At 38.8% G+C, this 25,257-nt stretch overlaps 1 long non-coding RNA gene across 1 annotated transcript in view; it reads right to left on the reverse strand.

Moving 5' to 3' along the window:
* Nucleotides 1–9,920: 9,920 nt before the first annotated feature.
* Nucleotides 9,921–25,257, reverse strand: part of LOC309608897 — a 28,154-nt gene continuing 12,817 nt past the window's right edge. The window contains exon 2 of the long non-coding RNA XR_014233150.1: nt 9,921–13,228. This is a non-coding gene — a long non-coding RNA (uncharacterized lncRNA). The remainder of the gene's footprint in view (nt 13,229–25,257) is intronic.

Consider the following 25,257-nt stretch of genomic DNA (forward strand, 5'->3'; position numbering starts at 1 on the left):
ACGGAACTGGAATTCAGAACTACACCTGACGCTTAGCCCTGCCAGTAGGAAGCCACTGGAGAATAGGGAAACCTCAGGCAACTTTCACCCTCTCTCCTTGTTTATACATCTTCACGTTCAGAGAAAGCAAGCTTCACTTCCTCTGCTACTTCTGCCCCCTGCTGGCAGGGGAGGGAAAGAGGCGATGGAAGAGCTAAAAGTCAATTTGCCTTCCTGCCTACTCCCTTCCACTTCTCTCTGCCAGGGCTTCAGATTTCTTTAAATATTAAATCTGAATAACCCTAGCTTCCTATAAAAGGATGAGAGAGCATGGATATAATCATTGCCTCTTTAGTGCTGTAAGAATTTATGGTTATGTAGAAATTCAATGTTAAACCCCCCTACCAAAACTCTCTGATGAAATTTCTCTGGATACATAATTAGTTATGCCCGGAGACACATTGTGCGGGTAGTGTATTTTTTGACTTTTCAACACAGACAGATGGTTTACGCATCTTCAGCATTTAGAGCTTTCCGAGGAGCATTATATAATCTCAGTGCAGTTACCAAATGAAATAAGAAATTCCTCATTTGGCAGACGGAGCTTACATATCGAGTTCATAAACTTTAATACTTCTCCCAAGTCCAAAATCAGAGACAACCTGCTCCAAGTCAGTTTCCCATTTGCACTTAATTAGGGAGTGTGTTTTGGAGGTCAGTGAAAATCAGTGGAGTACATTTTCATAATAACTTTCCTCACAATAAAATCATTTGGAAGGCAGCTCTCCAACTTTATCTGGAATGAGGGCAAGAAAAACGGGGACACGGAGTGAAGTTATTGGATACCTTATCTGGAACTGCCCAGAAAGTTGTCTGAGATCCAAAGAACACACAGTACCTTCTGGATCAGGGGAAAGGAGCCAAACACTTTTATATTCCCAACAATTTTCGTAACTGTGCAATTTCACACAATTTTAAGGATTCCAAATACTAGAGAACAAAAGCCTTCTCAGGGTTGTAATCATGCTACACTTAAAGAAGTAGAGGCAGCAAGCCTCCTGGTTAAGGAAAATGTAAATGTGTGGGTTAGAGGGATGGTTGGTAGGTAGAATAGGTAGCCAGATTGTCACTTAAAGGCTGGATGATCTTGTGCACTTGGGTTTCTCAAAGATAACACAATGAGCCCCAAACATGTTACACTTCACTTTATGGATATGTGATATCTTTGTAGCCATACAAAAACATATTATGCTCGTGTTAGCCTTGTCCTAAAACATTCTAGAGAATCAGAAGATGAATTCTAAGTGACAAGCTCTGAGTAGAAAATCAAATCAGAGAGAGTAAATTTACTTAATAGATTAGGAAATCAAATTCTGGTAGGCTAGTAAGTTCTCCATAGTTGTTTATTTTTCTTTCTTTTTTAAAAATACTATTTCAGCTACTTCTAAATTCCATTTGGTTTTTATAATCCCCACTAATCTAGGAAGACATGGCCAAGATCCTCAATTTCTGAATTGTGGTTGATAAGCTTTTATCATAATATAGAGCTGTTGGCTGCAATAGGTTGAAAAGATCTTCAACTTCATATACAGAACACAGTTAACCTTTTTGCCTTTTACACACACACACACACACACACACACACACACACACACACACACACACACATGCAACTCGAGGTAGGATTGGTTACATTTATACTGTGTAGGTTCAGTGATAAATTGTTCTGAGATGAAGTCTTGAGGCTTCTAAACCAAATTTCCCTCAAAGGCAGTTCATATGTCAAGTTGCTACATTCACCGAATGACTGAATTGTAACCATAACCAATGTAGCATGACCAACACATCAGAGTGAATGCACTATTTCTCTTTAGTCTCTTAATTTGATAGTGGTGATAACAAGGAATTTGTCATACTTTGTTTCCAATAGTTGGCAGATCATTCAGATTACGGCCTTTACAAGTTACCTATCTATAAATCACCCTAAATTCAGTTCAGCTGGTATTTTTTCTGTTAATAGAAGTTGCCCCATTGATATATTAATTCTATGAAGCTTTAATGTTTCAAGCTGCTGTCGTGTGTCAGGAACTGTGTGGTAGGCAGCCTCTAGGATGACCCTCGATGATCCCTTCCTCCTGCTATTGAGGCTTTTGTGTAATTCTCTCCCTTTCAGGGTGGGTCGAACTTACTGACTCACTTCTAATGAATAGAATATGGCAGAAGTGATGGAACGACCCTACCGAGATTAGGTTGCAGAAGGACAGGCTTCCACCTTGGGTATCCTCTCGAGCTCTCTCTTTCTTGTAAGCCTCATGCTGGGGGAAGTATGCTGCTATATTGTGTAGAGCCCCATGGAGAGACCCACATGGCAAAGAACTGATGAAGCTTGCCAACAGCCGCATGAGTGAGATTAGAAGTGCATCCACCCGCAGTCAAACTTTGAGATGACTGAAGCCCCAGCTGACACCTTCATTGCAGCTCTGTGGGAGACCCTGCACCAGAATGCACCCAGCTAAGCCACGCTCATATTCCTGACCCACAGAAATTATGACATATTATCCAAACTGCTAACTGTTGAGGTAATTTTTTACACAGCAATTGATAACTCAGACATATTCCTACCTCTATTGGTGGTTAAATATCACAGAGTATACTATTCTTAGGCGTGGTCAGTGTTCAGATACTGACTATGGTGATCTATACTCTGGCGGGCATGTAGGCCAAGACTCTACCCAATAGGAGAAAGGCTAGAGCTTTCTGGTTCTAGAGTTAATGAGCATATTGTGCATGTGTAGTGATATAGCCTCATTTTGCATGAGATTTAGGTCATCCCCGACACCATATAAAGAAGGGGAAGATGACTGAACAATAAATGGAAGGAAAACTATGTTTGAAGTTTTTTTTTTTTTATTGATTTCTGATGACTTTTCCAGAATGATATTTTTTTGAGCGTTTACAAAATTCCTTTTCTATAAAGTCAAGTCAGATTTTCTTTCTTCGATCCCTTTAACTATATACAGACTCAGTGAGAAGGGAAATGAGGCTTTTGGTTTTGTCTATTCATTCCTCGACGAGACAAATGCGTCAAAGTACTAATAGCTTAGCCTCCTTAAATAGTTTGTTGTGAAATAGAATAAGTCAGGGTGTTCTGTCCAAAGCAGATTTTTTTTTTCTTCTTCTTTAGAAAATTTAACAATACGTGTCTCGGGGTCAGAAGGCTGCAGTTGATCAGCGCTGAGAGCCCACAAAGATTGTAGCAGTCGCATTAAAACAATATTGTTTGTCCTCCCCTTCATTTCCTCAGAGGTGCACAATACTCTTTCCTCCCCGCCCTGCAGCTCTTTTTCTAAAATTGTTTTGGACCTTTGGGGGCTTTCTATATTAAGACTGAAGGAAACTGGAACCGTTATTTGTTCTTTCTGAACATTTTTCCTGGATGGGATAAACTGGGTGAATGTGGCAGAGGAGCTTCTCATGAGGCCCGGAGCTTGCCTCTCCCTGACCCCTCTCTCTGGCCCTGAGCAAACTGCCTTCTTCCCTCTTCTGTCCTCTGCCCCCCATCTTCACACTCTCTTTGACATCCCTGAATGCCCCTCCCCCCCGCCACCTTCCACAATTTGCCAAAGAGCTGACTGGGCTAAAGAGAAGGAAGGGAGCACCACACACAACAGAAGACCATTGAGAAGTTTCTCACCTGCTCTGGAAGCGAGAGGCAGCTTCCTCACACAAGCACAGTTGGTGAATTCTCCCAGGTTATAAGTTTCTTGGAAATCTACAGGGTTGTAGAATCTTCTTCCCTTGAATCTTAGGAATGTCTGAAATACCAGACAAGCACTCTTCCCACAAAGTTATGTTAAGAGCTTTAATTACCAGAAAATAATTCGTGTCACACGTATCAAAATTTCAATGAGAGGAGTGAACCTGGCCAGTAAGGTTTCTGAGAAACTCAATGTTGCCAGAACCTATTTCTCTGTTTCCGTAAGGGAAAATAAAAGGTATGTTTCTTCCTGCAGTTTCCTCTGGAATTAGGCTGGTCCTGCCCTTTTCTCCAGTAGTTACTTTTGATGAATCTATCATTATCGATTGTTAATGTGGCTTTTCTTCAATCCACAGTACAGTTAATATGCATTTCTTGATTTTTCCACGGGTTGGGGAGAACCTCGTTTATTTGCTGGAGGTTATTTTCTCCTCTTCTTATATTCTTCCTGCCTTTTTCCATCCAACAGTTACTTCCTGTGCCTACTGTGTTCCCCAGAAGCTTTTCTGTTCTTGAATCCAGTTTTCTACTGACTGTCTGTAGTAGAGCCTTGAATTAGAGTTTTAGTATAAATTGCAATTAAAGCTGTCCCAAGTGTAACTAGAATTTCATCTCTCCCAATGCCAAGCCCTATGTCTCTCCAGTGTCAACAGAGAACTTTCCTTTTTCAAGATTTTGCAAAATTTAAAATCATACCTTCCAAATATAAGGGGAGTTTGCACCGTGACGAGAAAATGGGTGGATGGAGACATTCATTGTGCTTTCTCCCCTTCCCCCTCCCTCTCTTTTCTTATCTCCCAAGAGGAACACTGGCCTTCACTTTGTATAGGCCTTTAAGATCTCTCTGCAGAAACAGGAGCAGGTTGGCTAATGGTTCAAAGGCATTTTCGTGCTTTAGTCATCAGATGTATCTCATTCTGTTCCCTTCTGTAAAACAAAAGGCATGTCACCTCAGAGCACACGTCATGATTGCCTGATGAATAGTGTGCTCCTGAAACAAAATATTATTAACAGATGACTTGTGAAAATCGTCCTAGCAGTTCTGTGATGGAAAACAACTGTTATGAAAAAGCTAAGCCAGGGCTCCCCTAGTGGCGCAGTGGTTGAGAATCTGTCTGCCAATGCAGGGGACACGGGTTCGAGCCCTGGTCTGGGAAGATCCCACATGCCGTGGAGCAGCTAAGCCCGTGAGCCACAACTACTGAGCCTGTGCGTCTGGAGCCTGTGCTCCGCAACAAGAGAGGCCGCGATAGTGAGAGGCCCGCGCACCGCGATGAAGAGTGGCCCCCGCTCGCCACAACTAGAGAAAGCCCTCGCACAGAAACGAAGACCCAACACAGCCATAAATAAATAAATAAATAAATAAAATTTTTAAAAAAAAGCTAAGCCAGAGATGAAATTTTTATTGAATATATACGTTCCATAAATAAAATATATTGAATATATATATTCAATAAACATATACATATATATTCAATTTAATCAATGCTAGTTATCAAATATGAAATGACATTTTTGCTTTATTCTAGCACTTATAGTGGGTTCTGTGACATTGCCACATCCCTTACGCTCTCTGAGCATCAGTTTCTACATCTGTAAAATGTGAGGAACTGAAAAATAATTCTGCTCTGTCTCCATAACTCCTCATTCTCTGCTCCTGTGACTCTCCTTTGGGTTTGGACACGGATGCTATGGGCAATCAAAACCCACCCATGACCTTCTGTCCTCAAGCCAGCCAGCATATTCAACATTCTCCTCTTAACACACTTCAGCTAGAATGACCCAGAAGAAACAATAGAGACGATCTGAGTTTATTTTTCACCTACTGCTTCAACTGACCTCATAGAGCTTTTGTGAACAATTAGATGACAAGGAGGAGGAGAATCAGTGGCCTTAGTCCATTCACAAGCTGCTTAGTGAGCTGTCCTTCATTTCCCATTGCCTGTGTACAGCTTCATCTCAAGCAGTCCCACTGGCCATTCTGGATTTCCTCTCAAGTGGGGCAGAACTTCTGTGGGTTCTGAAAGCTCAATGTGGTGATATGCTCTCCTCTGCAAAGGTGAGACAGCTAAAAACCATCTGTACGAGCAGCCCTTTCAGTCATGTTTCTGGTCATAGTGATGACATAAGTGAAGCCATGCTTTCTCTGCCCCGTCTTCTGGTGGGAATGCTTATGAGCATTTGTGTAAAGATCTGGTGACAGAGTCAAAGAGGGTGTCACATCTGTGGTCAAGGAGCAGTTTTCATCTATTTGTGGGTTGTTCTTATATGAAGTAAACTGGCTCTTGTAACTGAACAGCTTTTTAGTACCTTGCCCCAACTAAATTAAGTAAATGTGCACTTGTTTCCTACCTGACTGAAGGACCTATTGGCCATGAGAATGAAATTTTATAAGTAGGGTATAAAGAATTACGAAACTTTATCCATATTAACACTCAGCCGTCAGGGTGAACCACACTAAAGCTCTCCTTGACTGAGAAACAATAATAATTTTCTTTTTAGAATCTTATTTTTCTTATTTCAGGATCTTCAAGAGAAGTAGAGTTCATGATCCGCGACCTCTGCCATGTTGAGGGATACATGATAGATGTCTTTCTGGTGCATCTTTGTCAAAAGAATTTTTTTCATGTCCAAGGAATCCACAAATTACGCTAATATCAACACCGTCCAAAAGAAAATGTTTCAGGAGGGTTTTTCATCATTTACTTGTGACTTATTGACTACAAAATAGAATTTCATCACTGAGGTTAGTGCAGACAGTCCTGAGAACACAGAGTCAACGGGTCATGTGCAGTTGCCTGGGGAGGAGAGGAAGACTTGCAGAACTTGGTGACAGCTCAGGCTCACCCTCCAAAATCTGCCATGTCCGCTGTACAGCTCATGAAGGCCTCTAAGCCATGGTGAAGTCTCCTTAGAGCTCCAACTTCTTTCTTGGGTTTCCTTAATTTTCAGGCCATCACTTATTAGCTACAGGATCTTTAAAAAGCCACTGTGCCTCTATGAGATCAGTTCCCGCTTTAGAAACAGGGATAATAATTCTGGCCCTACCTACCTCACAGGCTCACTATAAAGGTCAAAAGGGATGATGTACATGATGGGATTTTGAAAGGTAACATTTGTGATACAAACACAAAGTAATGGATTCTGGTGATGTTAGCATTCCGATATGAAACCCACTTTGTTCAGTAACTTAATTAAAGAGGATGAAATATATCTTTATATGCTCAGGAGCTTTTGAATTCCTTTCCCCCAAACTACCAAAACTCACACACTTTGATTAGATTCTCTGTGTCCCAGCCTTTCAATAAGCTGACATCACAGCAGAGGCTAAAATAAGGCAAACAGACAGTGGCCAAGATATGTGCGTTTATGTGTGTGTGAGTGTGTGCGTGTGTGTGCATTTAAGAAAACGCACGTGTACCTTTGGCCTAGCTACTGCATATGTTCATACAATTAAAAAAGGAATAATGACTCATTAACCAAACAAGTCCTAGAAAAAGAAAATACTCATTTAATACAATCACAGCGACTTCCTCACTGTTTCCACTTCACTGCTGCTTATGTGAGTAAAAACAACATGCTAAACGGAGACTTTCAGGACCCTGTGGGACCAATTAATGCCACGTGACTTCCTCCCTGCCTTCCATGAAAATAACTCTATTATAATGGTCTGTGATATTAATATCAGCTTTGGAAAAGTCAGGCAGCGGCTCCATAGGGAAGGAAGTGGCCTGAGCAAGAACAGTGGAATGTGCAGTATTTGACAGACTAGAGGCCACATCTTTTTATAAGCTGCATCATGCAGTTCAGTGAGGCGGGGGCACCAGATGGGCTCCTGGGTTAATTAGGGTTCAAAGGCCACCAGGGTAGTCAACCTCTGATCTCGAGCTCTTAGGAAATGCGGTTATGGGGGGAAGATTGGAAATTAAAGAAGTTCTCAGAAATAAAACCATTTCCAAAGCATTTTTTCCCCCTGAATTTCTCCAGATTTCTGCCCACCACAGAGGCAGGATGTATTTTGACAGCCTCTGTTTGTGTTGGAATATAGACCTGGGGTGAAGACTGGTGGGTACACCTCCCAAGTGGGTTGAGTGGTTTGGTGGGATTTTCCAGTGATACCAGAATTTAGGGCAGAACCAAAGGGAATATGAGCTACCACATCAGTAGCCCCGCTCCAGGGTTCCCTCAGATGCAGTTGTAAGGATCCCAGTCCCACTCACTGTAGGGTCTTGCAGAGATCCAGTGTCCTCCCTGTGGCAAGTCAGATTCTCTCTAGCATGTGGCAAAGGGCCAGTCAATTTTCTTGGATGTAAATTGCTGCAGGGCATTGCCCTCAAGGGTGGTCCCAAAGCACAATGGAGAATAAAAATTCCCCTGGGAGCAGATGTTCAGTGGTATATCTAATTATCCAGGAGAAGTTGCCTAAGGCAATGATCTAGATCCAATTCCTAGACAGTGGCTAATGGTTTGGCCAGACAGCCTGAGGCTCAGAAGGAAAAATATTGGAGAACTGGTGATACAGAAGTTTAGGGAAAAAGCTGGATACACTTCTTAGAATGAACCCAGAATATGAGAATATTTGTACCAAATCTGCATGCTCATCAAAAGTCCTCTATGGAAAGATTTTTAAATAACCAGGAGGACAGAATGACTCTCACTGAAGTTATCCATCAGGGTATTTTCCTGGTGTTTGATCAATGGACTCATAAATAAAACAGCTATGTTGGCAGAAATGAGTCTAATGACACGAACTAATGACAAGGACATCCTCCCGTTATGGTGACTTATGGCTAGTACCTCAGCTGAGTCCCCCACTGGCCAGGAGTAGCAACGAGGCCTGAACACCAGGATGGCACTGTATCTGCAAGGCCAGTCAACTACACAGTAGAAACTGATCACATTGGACACTTCCATCATGGAAGGGGCAAAAATTGCCCTCACTGAAATAGACACCTATTCTACATGTAGGTTTGTTTTTACTGCCCCACTGTGCTTCTGCTAACACTTTCATCATGTAAATTATTTAAACTCTTAAACATCATAATGATGTTTAGTCATATGACAAAAGTCATACTTTTGTTTTATAAAATCATTGTGATTTTCTTGACATTTATTTTCTAAATCTGCTGATGTAACATTTAAGAGGACTCTATATAACCGACCTACGATAAAAATTAAATTGTAAGTAGATTGCTGTAAGGAACTCACTTTACAGAGAAAGAAATAAGGAAGTGGGCTAGTGGCCATAGAATTCACTGTTCTAACCATCTGTCCCACTATTCAGAAGCAACTGACCTTATAGAAAGATGGAATGATCTATTGAAGACTCAGGTATCATACCAACTGGCTACCAACTGGTAGACAACTTCTTGCACATTTGGGGTGCTATCCCTAGGATGAAACATTTACTTTGAGTTAATGGTGAATAAATGGCCCTCTTTCTCCCTGTTCTAGAACACACAGATTCAGGAGCCTTGGGGAAGAAATATGGGTAACCACTCACAATCACATCTAATAACCCACTACCAAAATTTTGCATTCTGTCCCTGGGCCTTGATGGTTTAATAATTTTAGTCCCCAGTGGAGATTTGATTCAACTAAGAGATATTACAATAATTCTATAAAACTGAGAGCTGAAACATATGCTTGGACATTCAGGGATTCTCATGCCATTGACAAATTGTGAAAAGAGGAAGTTGAATTTTTGCTGGGTTGATTGATCCTGACAACTAAAAAGAAGGAAAGGAAGGACCATGGACACAACCTAAGGGCACATTTTGTACTATTATTTTGGGTGGGAAAGATGAATAGAAGACTATTGGAAGTTTATTCAGGCAGGAACAATAAGGGTTCAGATTTCTAAAGCATGAAGTTTCTGGTTTAAGTTGCCCTACTCTGTGCTAGCTGGAGCAGAGAACAAGGAATGGCGGTGAGGGAAAAGCTGCGTATACTAGCTATGGTCTACACGTAGAGAAGCCTGTTGTGTATAGAACATGGTGGTGGTGGTGGTTATAATTACTATATAATCTTCAATTTTAGAAATTCAAGATGGGATTGTAACAGGAAGAATGGTCAATGGCCAGAGAACTTGGAATGAAACTGGAGGGAATAGATAAAAAATCTTACCATTTTCTCTGGGGAAGAAGTGAGTATATTTTTGGCTGCATGAGATGGGTTACTAATATTGTGTAAAAATATTTTTGGAAGTGTAAGTTTGGGAGGAAGTGTTTATGAGGATGTAAGGCAGACAAAGGAATACATTATAATAGACTTGACTATCCAGAATCTCAACATTCTTTTTATTTTGGCAGAATCCCCAAATAGGTGTGAAAGCAGGACCCTACTTTCCACTAGGGAAACAAAGGAGGTAGCTATTTCCTCTCTCTGCTTCCTGATGTCAGTATGGCCATGTGGCCTAGACTTGGTCCATCACATTTAGGATCCCACCCAGGACTTTGATACCTGAAGGAATGATGTACAGACCAAGGATCAGGTAAGAAGCTTTTTATGATGACAGGGACAGCAGAGGTGAGAGACTTGAGGTGGGGTCAGCTAGTGTCCAAGGTGGATGTGGTGACAATGAAAGCAACATCACATGTTGAGAGCTGGAGATATTTTAACCAGATTGTTTCAGTGCTGCGAACTCAGCTATGTTTTTAGCTGTCCAACTTTCCTTGATTGCCATCCATTTTCTGAGTCAGGTTCTCCAGGCTTCATGTTGATTTGGAAGCTATCCAATATCCTTCTGATGAATTCTTTTCCTGCTTGAGATGGCTAGAGTCAAATCTTGTTATTTGTACAGTGGTATAATGGCTCAAGGTGCCATTCATTCCACCTGGATAACCTCACTGCAGTCCTTTCTCATGAAATTGGCAGACACTGTGGTCATGTTGGGATTGGTCACTGTCTCGGTACAAGACTCTTCTTTTCACCAAAGACTTGTTCCTGATCTGGCTTTCCATGTACTGGCTGTCCATACTTCATTTTTTAGTATAAAAACCCTTTCCCTTTTAGAGTACGGCATGTTTTTTCTTAGGACTGGATTAGGAGACAATGTAAGATTATCACTATGAACCAAGCAAAATTGTCCTCGAAGTTAATCCCAGCTCTTTTGTGACAATTGATTAGATGAGCTCTGACTACCTTAACTCAAGGTGAGTTCCTTTCCCATGAAGTTAAAGGTATGCTAATTTACCTTCCATTTTTGTAATGTAAAGTCACTTTGTGGATCTAGCAATTAACTCCAATATGCTCCAACCTTCTTCTTTCCAGACCACCTCTTAGGACATTAAGCATTTTATCTCCTTAGTGTTCCTTACTCTAATACATTTTAAACTACCCCCAGTCCCAACAGAAACACAGGGAATTTGGGAGGCTTAGCCAAAGATCCATAGTTTTGGCTAGACAGAGCTCCATTTAGTGATAAAATTTAGCTTAGACCCATTGAGAATAATGGAAGCACAAAATGTTTTTAATGGAAAAAATGATAATTTATTCATTTAAAATTTTTATTCAGAAGTATTTGTTGAGCAGTTATTATGCACCAGGCATTACCCTAGTCATTGGAGATTTATACATGAACAAAATAAAGTGTCTTACAGTTATTTGGGGGAGACAGAGGGTAAACAGGTTTAAAAGAATTATGTTCAATGGTGCTAAGTACTACTGAGAGAAATAGATCAGGGTAGAGGCCCTGGGGTGTGACAAGAGCAGGCTTACATGTTCAAAAAAGTATGAAAAGGGCAATGTACCTGCAGAGTGAGCAATAGAGAGATTATTAGATTTAGTGGGGAACCAGAACTTATAGGATCTTAAGACCATTGTAAGGATTCACACTTTGGCTTTGAGATGGAAAGATGTTTGAGGGTTTGTATCAAAGAATGACATTACCTGACTTAGCTTTTTTCACAAGGATGAGTACATTTTCTAAAAATTGAGGTAAAATTTACATACAGTGAAATCACAAATTTTAAGTGTATTCTCAGGTGATTCTGCCAAATGTATACATTTCATAGAACCAACACCTCTGAATAAAACACATTTTTATTATCCCAGAGTTTCTTCTAATTTTTCTTCTCAGTCAATTTCTGCCTCTAGGCAACCACTATTTCAATTTCTTAAATCACAAAAAATAAGTTATATTTGTCCTAGAATTTTATTTAAATAGAATCACATGGTATTTACTCTTTTGTGGCTGGCTTCTTCCACTGAACATCATGTTGTTTTAGAGAGTCATTCATGTTGTTGTGCAAATCAGTAGTTCACTCTTTTTAATTGCTGTATCACGATGCCAGAAGTTATTTAACCATTGTACTATTGATAGTTCTTTGGATTATTTTTGTTTGTTTTGTTTCCTTGTTTATTTTTGCCATTATTAATAAAGCTGCCATGAACATTTCTGCCATGTATGTGTTTGGATGTATGTTTTCATTTCTCTTAGTAAATATTACCTAGAAGTGCAATTCTTGTGTTATAGAGTAAATGTATCTTTAAAATTATACGAAAATACCTAACAGTTTTTAAAAGAGGTTGTATCGTGTTATACTCCTCTCAGCAATGTAAAAGTGTCTCGCTTGCTCTACATGCTCCGGAAAATTTGGTGTTGTAAGCTTTTTAAATTTTAGCTGTATCTTTTACTTCTATACACATTATAAACCTCACCTTACAATGTTATTAGTTTTGCTTTAAATGGTCAATTTCTTTTAAGGAATTTATAAGAGGAAGCAACATGATATTTTATGGTAAACCACTCATTTATTATTTCTGGTGTTCTTTATTTCTTCCTGTGAATTCTAGTTTCTATCTGGTATCATTTATCTTCAACCTGAAGAAAATCTTTTGGATTTTCTTGTAATAAACTCTATCAACTTTTGCTCATTTGAAGATGCCATTATTTTACCCTCCTTTTTGAAGAATATTAATTGTTTATTTGATTCCGTGTTGATAGTGGGGTTTTCCCCCTTTGTTATATTAAAGATGACATTCCATGATCTTCTGGCTGCTATTGCTTCTGATGAGAAGTTAGCTGTCATTTGCATTGTTGTTCTTCTTTATATAACCTATGTTTTTCCTCTGGCTGCTTTCAGGGCTTTTCTCCTTATCTTTATTTTCAGCAGTTTGTGATGTGGCTAGATGTGAATTTTTTTCTTTTCTTTTTTTCCTTTTGTTTGTATTTAGTTGGCTCGGGGTTCGTTGAACTTCTTGGTCTGTAAACCAATATTTTTGAACAAATATGGGAAATTTTCATTTATTACTTATTCTCTTTCTGGGACTCCAAATACATGTGTATTAGTTTTAATTGTATGTAAGTACTTGAGCATCTGTTTATTTTTCTTCAATGGTTACTTTTCTGTTCTTCTGCCATTTCTAGTCTGCTATTTTTCTGCCATCTCCATTATCCATTGAATTTTTAATTTAATTATTATTCTATTTAATAATTTTTATTTGATTCTTTATTTTACAATTACATTTGTTTTTTGATATTCCCTGTATCTTCACTCATTACGGTCATATTTTCCTTTAACACTTTAAACATATTTTCCTTTTTATAAATGTATTTTTTATTTTTTATTTTTATTTTTTATCTTGTCTGTGTCACACAGCTTGCAGGATCTCAGTTCTCCAACCAGGGATTGAACCCAGGCCACAGCAATGAAAGCACTGAATCCTAACTGCTAGATCATCAGGGAAGTCCCCAATTTTCCTTTATTTCTTTTACAATATTTATAATAACCATTTTAAAGTCTTTGTCTGCTATATCCAATATTTGGGCCATCACAGGATAGATATCTATTGCTTGCTTTTTTTCTTGACTGTCACAATTTCCTTTTTCTTTGCATATCTTGATATTCCTGATTGTGTGCTCAACTTAGTGAATGCTACATTGTAGAATCTCTGAAGGGTGTTGAGTTTTGTTTTAGTAGGCAGTTCAATGACTAACTGTTTACACTGAACTTGTAAAGTTTTAGTTTTCTGCTTTATTATGACAGATCTATGGAGACCCCAAAGTGTTTCCCAACCCCCTGCATCTTGGGACCGGGTGGAAGAATCTCCAAACTCTGCCTCCTTTGAGGCTTTTGTCAGGGCTTAGTTTGCAGCATTTTTAGGGCAGAAACAGAGTAGGAATTACTCTAGCGTATGCTCCTTACTCCTCAGGCTTGGTCTTTCTGACATCTCAGCTAGTTGCCTGGGATGTTAACAAGGTATTAACAAAGTTTCTCACTCTGCCTGTAACAGAACTCCAACATCCCCAAGTACTTCTTATTCCTCTCATATCTCTTTTTTACTCTCACACACACAGTAGCCAGTCTCTTGATAACCTCATGTAGTCTTGCCCTGTGCATGTTTAGCCCAGCAACCCTCAACCAAGGACTCACAGATTCTCTCACTTGGGGTTTTGAATAGTTCCTTCCTCTCTGATTACCTAGCCTTTAGATTCTAGCTGCTTAATAATTCTAAACTCAGATATATGCTTAATCAATTCAGTGGGACTGCCAAGCTCTGCATGGATTTCAGCTCAATGCACTATGATTATGAACATATCCCTAGCACAATTGTGCAGCTTACTATGTGATCTTTTTATCTCAGGGACCATTGTGTTTCACTGCTTTTTGTCCAAAGCCTAAAAACAGTTGCTTATATATTTTTCTAGTTTTATAGTTTTTTATGGTGTGTGGGTTAGTCTGGGACCAGTTACTTTGTCATGGCCAGAAGCAAAGAAATCCCCCTTTAAGCAGATTTCCCTCCTCGTCCTCAATGGTTTTAACACTGTCCATCTGTGGGCCACATTACCTTATGTGCTAGCTGTATGCCTGGACAAATTAGCCTTTTCTTCCTATAGAAAATGTTATTTTGTAAGTCTTACAGTTCTTCTCTGTTACTGGACCTTCCTTGGGATTATCCTCACCTTCTCCAAATCATCTCCCAAGATGCAAATCATGGTGTTCCAACTATAGGTTTCTTGTCCCTTTCCTTCCAAAATGTTCTGTCTTCTAATGCAAACTGGCCCACCTTCTCTACTTCTCCTGTCTCCACTACCCTATGCAGCAAACAAGCAATACAGAAACAACAAAAAGTCCAATCAAATCCTAATTCCAGTGCAATGGGTGATTACTTACTCTATATTAACATGCCTAGGAGGGCTGCTCAAATGACCATTCTCTAACTTAAGCAAAGCAAAGCAAAACAAGACAAGTGCATTCCATGATGGTCTGGCAAATAGCCAGTGGCTCAAAGTTGTTAAAGGATATACCCCAGCTCACACAACTAGCCAGGGGTAGAACTAGCTATAATCTTGATTGTTTGGCTCCTAGAGGATGCTCTTCCAGTGCACATATTTAACAACAGTTAACTTCTCAGATTGACTAGTCACTCAACAGAGCTCAACAGGATTCGTAAGGAGTTATACTTTGGTCGGGGTGGTGATGGTGGTTTGTGTGTGTGTGTGTGTGTGTGTGTGTGTGTGTATGTGTAGTATGTAGGTGTGGTGGCAGGGGGAGTGCAGTTGTGGGTAGTGTAGGAGAGTAAGGTCTAGAGGTGAGCAGTTGCTCTGGGTGGGCAGGAACTAGAAAGAGAGCTCTAAGTACCTGGGGACGGCAGGGGGTGTTACTGGCCTAGCCCTTTCTAGTTCTTCCTATCAACTAGAGAGTATACCCATGAGAGTCCCCTAATTTAAGGTGACAGAGTTGTCCTCAGTCAGCCCCTGGTGCCTCTTTAGCTGTTTTCACACTTAGAGTATCTTTGGTGATACCTATCTCCTTGGACCTCTGTACAGAAGAGTATTTATTTCCAGACTGAGCCTTTGACTTTGCTGGCAGAATACTGAAACTCAGACTGAAAATCAGACTTGCCTGGATTTTGGAGGCTCTGGAGGATCTCTCTCTTCTCCCATTTCACTGGGTCCTATGGGCAAGCTGCTGGTGGAAATGTGATGGGGGAAGGTGCCTGTTTCTTCCTTCCCTCCCCAAAGGTACTCAGGGTCCAGCCCTTGGTGATGCAGTCTTCCCTGAGAAACAGAATGCACCCATGCAGCCCTGAGCGGAGGGGGGGCTGCCAGCTCTCTTGCCCCCCACCTGCACATTTCTCCCTAGTGTAGTGTAGCTGTGTTGCAGCCGCATTCAGAGAAACCTACGGGGAGCTCCTCCACAGGGCGGCTTTGATGATTTCTTCAGACACATGGAGCAGACTGACAAATTGACTTTCAAGTGAAAGGTCAGTGCGGAGAACCGAAGGGGTAGAGCATCTGGATTCAAAATTAAAACGCCTGTGGAGCGCAGTTTGCAGCTCCGGTGTCTCATTGTGTAGGAGGTGCTGTCAGAGGGACTCATTTGGCAGCTGTGTCTGACTCTGGATTCAGATTGGAGAAAATAAAAATTCCTTGTGGTTGTCTGTGTGTGTGTGCATGGTGCAACCGCGATTGTGTGTGGGTGTTTCAAGAGAAATCTTGCTCTTTGACCAAAAGCAAGCACAACTTTTTGCTAATTCAATTCTGCCCTGGAGTTGACCCTCCAGAATGGTCTGTCCAGGGTGAGCGGATCTTTAGAAGAGCTAGTTGGCTCATCCCTGTGTCCACCTTAGATAGCTGAGGATTAAAGAACAATAAGGATGGAGTTGGAAAACCAAGTTTAATCACTGACTTACTCTCTGACCTTGGACCAATTGTCTTTTGCAATGTAGAAAGCGCTGCTTCCAGACACCTGCAGAAAATGTATTTCCTCGTCCAGTTCAAAAGAAAGCCAGACCCCATCGATGCCTTTTCTCTGTGTTACTTGGTCATAGAAGCATTTGTTCTGTTTCAGTTTACAGAGTGTTTCCATACTGAAAGACATGGTGCAAGAAAACAGGATATACCTAAGAAGTGCCTGTGGGCCCAGGACCTCAGAACGTGCTGTGTAGTTTGGGGGTGCAGTATACCTAGAGCTCAGCTTTCTCAGAATGCTTTATCTGCCCAATACTTGCCTTTGAGCTCTTACTGACATCATTAAGCAGGTAGATGATAAAACCCTGTAATGACACCATTCATTACGGCTTGTTTACTTTCCTCCCCTTTGGAGCAGTCAGCCCAACAAGAGGTCTTAAAAACCCTCTGTTGAGTGATGAGTTGCAAACCCCTCTCCACCACGGAGGCTCTGCTTCTCCCTCTACCTCACACAGGCCCCACAGGTGGTTCCACTTTGGGGGGCCCTTAGGAAGGGATATTTATAGCTCACTCTTCCTCTTCCTCCTCTTCCCAGGAAGCAGTCAGATAATGAAATTAAGCTTCTGGTAGAAAGTGTTGGAGAAGGTTGCTAGAAAGAGACAGAAGTTGAGCATGGAGTTTGGAGGGTCTTGCTTTGAAAGGACCAGCGTTTTCCAATAAGTAAAAATAACAGAGGACAGTCTGAACCCCTGGCTGCACTGTCTGGGAGACAAAGTACCCTTTGCTTCATAATGCAGGCTCTGGAGCTACCCTGCCAGAGATTAAATCCTTCTTCTGTAACTTACTCACTGTGCGATCTTGGGCATATGATTTAACTTCTCTGTGTCTCAGTTTCCTTTTACACAAAATAAAGATAATAATAAGACCTATCTCACAACGTTGTTGCAAAGAGAAGATGAGTTACCCCATGTGAAGGGCTCAGAACAGTCTCTAGCACATACTAAGTGCTGCAGGACTCTTTGTAAATATTAATTTTCTTCCGGTTAATTCATCATCATTTTGTTGCTTGCCTTCTCCATCTGCTGCTGTCAGGTAAACACATTCTTATTTCAGCTTTACAAAACCTCTATGAGGGAAGCAAACCAAGTTCAATTATTATTGTCCTTTGACAAGTGAGAAACTATGGATACATTGTTTCTGTGACTGATATTCAAGGTCCTGATACTTACCTGGATTTTCTCTTGTATTTCTCCTGTTCACTTTTAGCTTTTTCTGTGATATAGAGAGTTATTTATTTTTACATATAACAAATATTTATTGGATACTTACTTTATACTGGAAACTTTTTGGGTACTAGGAACATAAGGGTGAATAAGACACATAGAGTCCTTGCTCTCATGAAGTTTATAACTTCATCTTATCTCATCTCTTCTGTTAGAATCTAAGCTCCTGATAGACAGGGTATCTGTCTGACTTATCTTGGTATCCACCAAAGCATTTAGCACAAAGTTTTGCTCATAATAAGTACTTAAATGTTTGTTGACATAATGGTTATAGCACATATTTGAATACTTACTAATGTCAGACACCATGTGGTTTTATATTTATCATCTTGCTAATCCTATAATAGCAATCCTATGAGATTGGTATTTTTATTATTCCCATTTTATGGTTGGGGAAACCAGTATTAGAGATTTGCCTAAGTTCACTCAGATAGTAAGTTAGCACAAGGCCTTGTCCCAGGCTGTCTTATCTCTAAATTTCATGCTTTTTGAGTTCAGAAATGAAATTGAGATGAGTGGGCTTTTTTTTTTTTTTAATTATCTTAGTAGATGGGCAAGTTTAATCTCAAAGTTAAGCCACTGAAAGTTGCATATATCCTCACTACTCTCTGGCCTTTTTCCTTTGTCCCCTTTTGTACTCTTTCAAAGAATGAAATTTCCTACTTGGACTAAGGCATTGCCTACAAAGTAACCCTGTTTCTCTGGCATCCATGTTTAGCAGTAAATTGATGGTCTTTTGCATCCTGTTGGCAAGGAAGCAGCAATCTACATGCTGGGCTGTCACCACAACCCTGGGAAATACGAACAGCAGCCATTTCACTTACCACCCTGTTTGAAATATGGGGTCTATTTTTAGAACTATGCAGATCAAGGAAATAATTAAACAGTGACTTGCTTAGTGACTAAGTTATAGGCCTATGTTCTGTGAAGACAACATAGATTTTAAAATCTTTATTTTATTTGACCATCAATTGATTTATTTTTCTTCCAGCTCATAGGGAAGCAAATATAAAGAACTTGTCTTAGTGTCTTCAGTTTACCAGAGAGATGAGTAGTCTTTATTTCTAAAGCTAGGTTTTATTGTGGTGTTTGAAAACTAACCAATTGTCCAGATATATTTAAGGATTATTTAAAAAATTAAAAGTAGAACATACGATCTCCATATCTATAGCTCCTTGTCACAGCAACAAGCTATGACTCTGAGTTGTTAGTAAGTCTTTGTCATAGAACGAGTGACTATTGACAAATTACTAACACCAATTTTTGTGCATGGTTTGTGAAATTTGCCTCATTACTTTAGAGTCACACACTTACATATTTTAAAATAATAATAAAAACATTCTTGCCATAGAGAAACAAGGGGTAGTCATAAGAGACAAGAAGCTTATCAGTTAAAAATATTTTAATTAAATAATTCCATTAGGAAGTATTTATTAAGCATCTATCCAACACATAATTGAATTAGGACACAGGCATTGCCTCTAACTATAAGACGGTCACTCACTAATTTACAATTGTGAATACTCTGTGTTAAAATTCATACATATGTCAGCCTGCTTGGGTGACATTTCGGGTTGACCATATCAAGAAAATGGTGGAGAACTTCAGTTTCTGGACATATTTTGGATTAAGTTTCATGAAAATCCTCTTCTAGAAATACTTAAAAATATAGACTAAAATAGAATAAACATAAAATATAATAAACATTGATTAAATATACAGTGAAGTTTATAAGAAGGAAAGAAAATTTTCAAGGGAAAATATGGAAACAACTAATAAAAAGATGGTAAGCATTTGAGGTGTTGCTCTATTTACCTTGGCCATGGGGAGGAGTTTGATCTTCAAGATCTGAGGGCCTGGGCATTAAACCTCTTTAGGAAATAAACACACAACAACAATAACAACAAACTCCAAAATGTCTCCCTTGAAATAAATAGATAGTTGTGTTCATGTGGGATTATAGTTCAATATTTTTACTACCAATGTGGCCCAGGTATATCCAGACTATGGCATAAGTATGAAGCAGGTCCTGGGCTTGATGATATACCTAAATTGACTGGCAGAAGGTAAAATATCTCTTTGGAGGGACATGCTCTCAGTCTAGGCTGTGTAAGATTCCCATAATAATATCTGCTAAAGATCAATTAATAATCCAAATTTATGAAACACAGATCCACCATAAATAAGAATCAGATAAAAAAAAAAAATAGAAGAATTAGGCTACCAAAATACTCAAATAACAAAACTACTGTTTAGAGATAATAAAATATGTATGTCTTAGATGATGAAAGACATTAAAAAGAAAGGATTAAAAACATAAACACAGAAATATTATCAAAATAGATTCTAAAAGGAATCAAATAAAAATTCTAGAAAAATTTTTAAAAGGCTCAGTAGCTATTGAATAGATGACACAGCAGGTTAGATATAACTGATGAAAAAATGAGTAAACTGAAAGATAGATGTGAAGAAATTACCAGAGGCAGCCCAATAAGATAAAAATTTGAAATTGGAAAATAAAAATATATATATAATATATATGTATATATTATATACAATATATAATATGTATATATTATATATACAATAATAATATAATATATAATATATACATATATATTATATACTTATTATATAAATAATATATATATATTTTTACTTAAAAATAGTTGTATTTATATTCCACAGTTTGCTCAAATACTGGTTTTCTTACAAACTTTCTACAGGACTTTTTAAAACAATTCTTCACATTGTATCTTGACTATGTACTTACAGAATTTCAGGGAAATAGTTCTGTGTGTTTTTATAGCTTAATTTGTACTATAGGGATGGCAGGTGGTCACATGCAGTCCATGTGGGAATCTAACATGACATATAGTGAGTTTTCTGATGTGGACCATCCCTTTATATATATATTATATATATAATATATATTATATATGTACATATTATATATATAATATATATGTGTATATATATACAGATGAAAAGTCATAGAAGATGAGATGGGATATTTCAACATCATACAGGATATGCAATGTTTTAAAAGGTAAGACAAGAATATTCCATAGTTAGTAAAAGACATAAATCTCCCAAGCAAGATATATAAAAGTAAATCTCACTTAAATATGTCATGGTTAAATTCCAGGGAAGATCTTAAAGTCAGCTGAAATGAAAAAGAAAGATTATCTACAAAGGTAGGACAATTAGACTAATAGCTGACTTTTCACAAGCATCAGTAGAAGCCAGAAAGAGATGGGATCATATGTTCAAAAATGGTGGTGGTGGGAGGGAACTCTAGTTAGAGTTGTAAATCCTGCTAAATTTTCATTCAATCGTAGCATAAACTAAAGACATTTTGGATACAGGGGCTGGTGGTAATTGAAGGGGATGTGTGTGGAAGGAAGTGATTTTCATAGTGTTAGAAATGATAGTGAGATTAACGTCTTTATTGATGGAATTAAACCACACCCCAAATTGTTCTAGATCTCCGATAATATGTCTCTAGGTAAAATCTGTACCAAGAACATTGACAAGTGAAGGAAATTAGGCAATACGTTGTTATTCGATGGAACTTAGCTCTAAACTCCAAGGCATAATTCTAATCAGAAAATTCAACCACATGAGAGGCTCTTTTTATTGTATGATAGCTAGTCCAAAATAATCTCAAACCAAAGCAGTCTAACCTGTTCAATTTATCTTACCTTCCCTTTAATGCCCACAGCTGGATCACTTATCATTCTTCCTTCCAGACATTCTTCCATTCTTCCTTCCTTCCTCCTTCCTTCCCTCCTTCTTTCTTTTTCTTTCTTTCTTTCTTTCTTTCTTTCTTTCTTTCTTTCCTTCCTTCCTTCCTTCTTTCTTTCTTTCTTTCTTTCTTTTCTTTCTCTTTCTTTCTTTCTTTTTTTCTTTCTTTCTTTTTCTTTCCTTCCTTCCTTCCTTCTTTCTTTCTTTCTTCCTTCCTTCCTTCCTTCCTTCCTTTCTTTCTTTCTTCCTTCCTTCCATTCTTTCTTTCTTTCTTTCTTTCTTTCTTTCTTTCTTTCTTTCTTTCCTTCCTTCCTTCCTTCCTTCTTTCTTTCTTTCTTTCTTTTCTTTCTCTTTCTTTCTTTCTTTTTTCTTTCTTTCTTTCCTTCCTTCCTTCTTTCTTTCTTTCTTCCTTCCTTCCTTCCTTCCTTTCTTTCTTCCTTCCTTCCATTCTTCCTTTCTTTCTTTCTTTCTTTCTTTCCTTCCTTCCTTCTTTTTTTCTTTGCAGCTGTACTAAATACAGGCAGATCCAGAGAGACAGATGTGAGAGGCAGTAAACCTATGACATTGCCGAGTCCACTAGTTCACCTTGGCCACTAGCTCACCTTGGCTACTTATACAAGGTATAGGAGAGTGGAGCACCTTGCCCTTTATATTCTATTAAAGCTTAAGCAAAGGTGCATTGGGGAAAAGGGATAAAACTGTTTTTTTGTTTTTGTTTTTGTTTTGAGTGACAAGATAGATAGAACTGATTTGAGAAGTCTTCTTAGGCTTTAATTTAAACTATGACATAGATTTTACTGCCAGTGCCTATCGCCATGTCTAACAAAGAGAAAGTGCTCAATAAATACTTGTTGAATTAATTAATGAAAGAAAATGAATAGAAAAGACAAGCAGTTGAAGACTAGATAGTTATTTGGAGTGAAGGGAGAAATTCCTTATATCTTAGGAAGGTTTTGCAAAAAAAAATTCTGTGTTTCCTACTCTTGGGCATAAATCTTCCTGGTGAGATTTTTGCTAAGTTTTATTTTTTCTTAACTGGACATTGGGTAAGACACCTAAAACTGTGTACTGTTGCTCAGAGAAAAATGATGAGTAAATATAAGGGATTGTTGCTATGCAGTGGTAGAGTACTCAGGGACCACAGGAGCTGCAGAGACAAATAGATTAATTAAAGGCTTTAAGCCTCCTCATGAAGGCCTTGAACTTTGTGTGAGTGTTGTAGCCAAAGTAGTTTCCAAAGGGTGGGGCTCAGTGACTCTTTCACCTCAATATTAAGGAGTATCAACTCCCACAGTTTACAGCTGCTACAGCAACTGGATGTATTTCAAGAGACAATGACTCATTTTAGAATCCCTGCAGGCAAAGAGACTCATGTTAATGAAAGCAATAGTTTAATGGAATTTATCTGATTTTTAAATATCACCAAGTCCTTTGGTAGACATAAGATGCAAGTATGAGAAAGAATAATGATAATAATGTAGCTAAATTTCAATTATTCACACTAATGTTGTAAATTTCCCCGAGGTAATTTGTGTTTGGCTTTGGTAGATATTCTGTGATGTTGTCTTTGTTTTGCAGCAACAGATTTATGTACTCAATCATGTTGGGCTTACTCGATTATTGAAATGATTTTTGCATTGCCTGAATACTCCAAGGAAAGGAACGGAGGCCCGAAAGACATTACCTGGCAATTAGAAATCAACATAGAATAATCATCTGTACATAGCTTTAAAATTTTCAAAGCACTTTAAAATTTATCTCATTTTATTTTTTTAGTAACATTGATCAGACATGGATGTCAAACCGTGGTAGGGATGCTTTACCTTACATAGTCCCCATTAGCCTTCTATCATTTCCTAAGCAAATAACTTTTCTAAGAAAAGACAATATGTTTGCTGGGCAAGCACAGCTTTAAGACAAAAATCTCCTAGTCCTCTCCTTCCAGCTAGATCAACATTCCATTCTTGTTGTAGTTGATTGCATTAATGACCCCAATTCTTTATCCTTTTCCTACTCACACCCTTTGTTATGTGACTTTGCAACTCCTCTCATCAAGAGGTGGAGTCTCTTTCCTGACTCGGTGATTCTGAGTTTAGCTCTGAGACTTGCTTTAGTAGTTTTGGTGCAGGCAGAGAATTAAAACATGCCTGCAAGCTTATGCTAATACTCTTGTTCTTCTAGTGTCATAAGAAAATGTCTAGACTAACTTACCATGGATGAATCATAAGGAGCAGAGTCTAGTCATTTCACCCTAGGAAGGGATGCCTGCATATAGGAATTCAGGAAGGAAGGTAGAAGAAAGAGGGAAGGAAAGAGGGATGGAAGGAAGGAAGGCTGAGAAGAACAAATATATTAGGAATGAAGAAAAGATATCAGGAAGAAAGGAAGGAAGAAAGGTAGAATTCACAGAATTCTATTAGTGAGAGCTAAGTGCTATTAATATTTTGAAAAACATCCTTCACAATATCTTTTACATGTATAGGTATGTTTGTATGTAGGATGTAAATCAGAAGTTCAGCAAAATGCTTTGCTTATGGGTAAGTATGCCATAAGCATCTTTCTTAACCAACAAATATAGATTGACATTACCATTTTTAATAGCTGCAAAATAGTCTAATGTAATTATTACCATAATACTTTCAACCAGTTCTTTATTTTGGTGGGTTGAAAAATGGCCACGCTTTCTACCTCTCCTTGTATCTGTGCTCCTTTACAATGTGGTTTTGCTGCTCCTGCCATGAAGAAGTGGAGTCTATTTCTCCATCATTTGAATCTGGGAAGTCCTTGTGACTTGCTTTGGCTGAAAGAGTAAAATACAAATGATATTATGCAAGATCTGGTCCTAGGCTTCAAGGGACCTTGCATGCTTCTATTTATTCTCCTGGAATCCTGCCAAACTGCTATGTGAACAAGCCCAGCTGACAACTAATCATAGACATATGAGTGGGGCCAGGCAAAGAGAAGAACCATCCAGCTAAACTCTGCCCAACTTGCCAACCCACAACTCATTAGCTGAAGAAATGGTTATTGTTGAAGTCACTAAGTTTTGGGATGCCTTTTTTATAGCAAATTGATAATTGATGACCTTATTGATGAACGTTTAGATCGTTTCTAGTTTTTCTTTATTATAGGCAATGCTTTGATGAAAAAATATTTGCATAGATCTTCACATACTTGTCAGATTACTTCCTTAGTATAATTGCCTGGGAGTGAGATTGCTGGGTCAGAGGGAATGCTCATTTTAGGTTATAACATATATAGCTAAATTGCTCCCTGGAAAGTAGTATTAATTTATGTTTTAATCAATCATATATAGCAGTATTCAACATGGTTGGGGTGGAGGCAGAGACTCTTTTAGATAGGGTGTTTCAGGAAGTCTTCTGGGGAGGTGACATTTGAGCAGAGACCTGGGGAAGGAGGCAATGAGCCATGGTTGGGGAACGAGTGGTCCAGGCTAGAAAAAAGCAATTACAAAGACACTAAGCGTGGGGGGTGTCTGAGGTGTTGGCAAGTGTGGCTGCAACTGAGCAAAGGAGGCCCAATAGTTAGACTGCAGATACGCAGGGCCCAGTTCATGTAGCACCTCCTAGGCTGCAATGAGCATTTTGCATTTTATTCTGAGTTTGATGGGATGTCACTGGAAGGTTCTGTGCAGGGGTGTGGCATCATCACCATTAACATCAGCAGCAGCAGTAACATCTTCCTCATCACTAATACTTAATAAGTGTTTGCTATATGCCAGATGTTGTTCTAAGCGTTGTCCATATATTAATTCACTTAATCCTTTCAGTGCAAGAACTAGATACTATTGGTATCAACTCGATTTTACAAATAACATAACAAACACGAAAAGA

The sequence above is a fragment of the Balaenoptera borealis genome (assembly GCF_965194805.1).
Source record: "Balaenoptera borealis genome assembly, chromosome: 1".
NCBI classification, from domain to species: domain Eukaryota; kingdom Metazoa; phylum Chordata; class Mammalia; order Artiodactyla; family Balaenopteridae; genus Balaenoptera; species Balaenoptera borealis.